Raw genomic sequence first — 4115 nt, 5'->3', positions numbered from 1 at the left:
TTGTATGCTGTCGGCAGATTCTTGTTGTTGTCTTCTTGATAGAAAAGCTTTTCTCCTTCTCAGTTGGTTAGAATGCAGCACTTGTAACACCAAGGTTGCAGGTTTGATCCCCGTATGGGACAGCTGCATATTTATGCATTGCAGAAGGTTGAATGAGATGATCCTCAGGGTTCCTTCGAACACTACAATTCTGTGAGAATTCGGGGACATCCAAGCTGAATGCTGGAAGGTTCCAGATGGATAAAAGAAAGCATTTCTTCACACAGTGCTTAGCTAAACTATGGAACTTGCTTCCATGGGAGGCAGCAATGGCCACCAACCAAGATGGCATAAAAGAGGATTAGACAAATTCATGGAGAAGGCTGTCAATAGCTACTAACCACAATGCCTATGTTCTGCCTCCGTGGTCTGAGGCAGTGATGCTTCTGAGTACCAGTTACTGGAAAAACAGGAGGAGAGGATGCTATTGTGCTCAGGTCCTGCCTGACGGTTTGCCAAAGCCATCTGGGTGGGCACTGTGAGAAGATGCTGGACTAGATGGGCCATTGGCCTAACCCAGCAGGCTCTCTTTATGTTCTTAAATTTTTATGTCCTATTAAATTCAATGGGCCTTACTCCAAGGTACACGGGGTTAGGATGGCAGCCCTTAGAATCATATCCATGGAGCATAAAGAGCAACTGGGTGGACATGCTGAGTTTGCAGAGACTTTGAAAACCTTCTCCCTTTTTTATTTTAGCTGGACAAATGTTAAACTCTAGCAGCAGCAGCCCTGTAAAAAGGAAAGCTATTGAACGGGGAGAACAGGAAGACACTGGCTTATCTGAAGCTGGGTATGAAATGTTATTTCAGGGCAGTGCTAGCAAATTCCTATTATATTTCTCCCCCTCCCTGTCAGCTAATCCTAGGAGATAGAATGATGAAGCTGCTGCACTGAAGGGAGACATCTCCAATTAGAGGTGGAAACAAGAAAAGGGCAAAAGGGGAGAAAGGAAAACAGGAAGATTATTTTGGAAGCAAGGTACTGAACCGTAGCTTATTAAATAGACTGTCATTTTTATCTATCCCATTAACACATTCAGCTGGGGATGGATCCGTCGGCCGGAGAGTCTTCTGGATCTCTTTGCCAAAAGGGTTCTGGTGCTTGGTTTTTACTTGCAGCAGTTCCTGGTTGCATCAGATCCTGCAGTTGTGAATTTTGCTTTCTCGTGGTAACTGTCTGTCCTCATCTTCAGGGTTCACCCAAACAAAGCCCCATTGGTCTGGAGCGCCATGCGGTTATTTGATTTCTTGCTTTGATTCACAGAATCACAGAATTGGTGGGAGTCTAGTGGGACATGTAGGAGAAAATCCAGAGCATTCCCAGCTGATGTGAACTCAACCTTTGCTTGCAGAGCTCCAGCAAAGGTGAACGCACCAGCTTTCTGGGTAACTGATTTGATGAGTCATACCTCTTTAGCCTTACTCAGTTTCCCATCCTTTCCTTCCTCTATTAGTGGCTATCGTATTTTATCCTTTCAGTTAATTTAGGTAAAGGTAAAGGACCCCTGGATGATTAAGTCCAGTTAAAGGCGACTATGGGGTTGGGGTGCTCATCTCGCTTTCAGGCCAAGGGAGCCGGTGTTTGTCCACAGACAGCTTTCCGGGTCATGTGGCCAGCATGACTAAACTGCTTCTGGTGCAACGGGACACCATGACAGAAACCAGAGTGCACGGAAACACCATTCACCTTCCCACCACAGTGGTACCTATCTACTTGCACTGGCGTGCTTTCGAACTGCTAGGTTGGCAGGAGCTGGGACAGAGCAACGGGAGCTTACCCCATTGTGGGGATTCGAACCGCCAACCTTCCGATAGGCAAGCCCAAGAGGCTCAGTACACTTAAAATACTCTTACCCCCCATTTAACAGTCATGGCTTCCTCCAAAGAATCTTGGGAACTGTAATTGGTTAAGGGCGTTGGAAATTCTAGCTCTCTGAGGGGATCCCCTAACAAGCTTGCCCCTCCCCCCTCAGCAGCTGCAAATATCTGGGATCAGGCAGAAGGATTTCCAGGTCAATAGTGTTTGTCATTAGCATGGGGATTGTGTGGAAGATCAACTGTGTGTCAGCAAGGCAGGAGGTTAAAGAGCTACAAAGACGGTGTACAAGCAAATCAATATTGTGGCTTAATCAAGTGGCACTACAGAAGAAGCAGAATAGGTTAAAACTACACAAACATGGCTTAGTTTCCTGTCATTCCAATGAACAGTGTGTGCTTCATTCCCCCCCCCCCAAAAAAGAGACAGATGCAGTTTTGAACCCAACCATGCTTACTTTGCAGGAATCTGAATGGGACAACAGTTTTTACATAATGTAAATCACTACATTTCCACATCAGTTTGTTATGTGATATTTTGGGAAAAGCCCTGATAAAATTTTGACAGCTTTTTAGTGTGCATTTCTCCTGAAATACACATTCTTGCAAGTAAATTTTCCGTAACATAATGCATATTTGTATGTTATTTTCATTAATATATACATTCATTCATATAATGCATACATTTCTCTAATACTGTATATGCATTTTTGCCAATTTTGTGGGGTGGGGCAACGACACTGCAAAATTTCCAGAAATGCAAATTTCAAAGGATAGGTGTGTTTTGGTTTGCGTATTGTTTCAGGAGGTGCAAACTGGGCAGACTGAGCCAAATTTTTGTCCCTCTCTGGGAGCAGGCGTTGTCATTTCCTGAACTGCCAGCAGTAAACTGTTTACACCTATAGGCCTTCATGAATAATGAACAGTAGTGATTATCATTGCTCTTCTCTATGTTTTGCTCACAGGCTACACTGTTTTCCAGAGCCGTGGCGAATGAGAGTGTGACATGTCATTACAATACATTAACAGGGGTGATTGTTGGCTCCGATCTGCTTTCAACAAAGAGTTGGCCTTTACTTACTTCCAGCAGGCACTGGCAATTACTGAATTTTTAATACCCAAATTCCAGATTTCACTTTAAATGGCATTTCAGGCCATGCCATGCCGAAAATGGATTACCATGCTGTAAATTCCTCGAGAGGAGAAATACTGTAAGAAAATGGGTCATTGTAAATATATATACTCAAATCAAAATACAGCGAAAGGTATAACCTGACTTTCAGGCAACTCTTGAAGTTTTTTTTTAATAAAAAATTCGGATTAGTTAGCTAACCACTTTAATTACTGTTTGCATAGTTTTTGTTTTAACTATTGTACATCAGGCAGCTATTTTATGATATGGCAGCAGAGAAATAAGTTTATAAATATATCAATAAATAATAGTTTAGAGTGGACCCTAACTCATCTGGAAGTCGCTTTAGTTAGTATTTTCTCTTTGTTTTTCTCATCCTTGACTTACCTTATTTGTCTTCCTCCTCTTACTCTTTTCCTTAAAATTAGATGTTAAAGCTCTTCCATTTTTTAAAAAAATAAATATGTTTTACTTATATATTCAGCATTGTAAAATTTATATTTACGCTATTTCCCCCCTTTTGTATACCTATGTCAGTGGTGTGCCTTTGTTTTGTTTTGTTGTCTTCTCCTTTTAAAAGATGTATACCCACTGAATCAAAAATGAGCAATTAAATGACTTTTTTAAAAAGAGAAAGATTAGACTTGAGAAACACCCACCCACAAATTGTTGGTCACAGGGGGAGCACTTCTGCACTTCACAACACAAATATTCACATAGCCTTTTAAAAAGAAAAAAGGAGAAGTTGCTCCCATCTCCTGCATCAGTTGATTGCATCCGAGTCCCTGGAATTGTGGAAGGACTTCCATTCATGCAGTGAGATCTCCATTGCAATGCCCCCCTCCCTCTGCAAATCTGCCCTAGAGGGTTGAGGGAAAGAAACCTCAGAGCCATTTTAGTTGCTTGGGCACACAGAGGGAGAGGAGAAGAAAGTCCATTGCATGAGTTGAGGTCCTTCCATAAGCAGAATGACCTTGTTGGATACAACCCAACTTCGTTCCCAGTGCCCTATTTACATATAAGCTAAACAAGCTATAGCTTAGGGCCCCACTCTCTTGGGGGGCGCCCCCCAAAAAAATAAAGGAAAAAAACTGGATGTACACTTCCAAAATATAAGATAAAGAACAA

At 42.2% G+C, this 4115-nt stretch overlaps 1 long non-coding RNA gene across 1 annotated transcript; it reads left to right on the top strand.

Annotated features, from left to right (window-relative positions):
• Nucleotides 1-771: 771 nt before the first annotated feature.
• Nucleotides 772-3426, top strand: LOC310742846. Its single transcript, XR_014538728.1, has 3 exons — nt 772-1019; nt 1305-1426; nt 2821-3426. It is a non-coding gene; the product is annotated as an uncharacterized lncRNA (long non-coding RNA).
• The last annotated feature ends 689 nt before the right edge of the window (nt 3427-4115 follow it).

Source organism: Podarcis filfolensis (genome assembly GCF_964270895.1).
Source record: "Podarcis filfolensis genome assembly, chromosome: 10".
NCBI classification, from domain to species: Eukaryota; Metazoa; Chordata; class Lepidosauria; order Squamata; family Lacertidae; genus Podarcis; species Podarcis filfolensis.
Note: the sequence above shows the minus strand (reverse complement) of the source record. Positions and strands in the feature narration are given on the sequence as shown.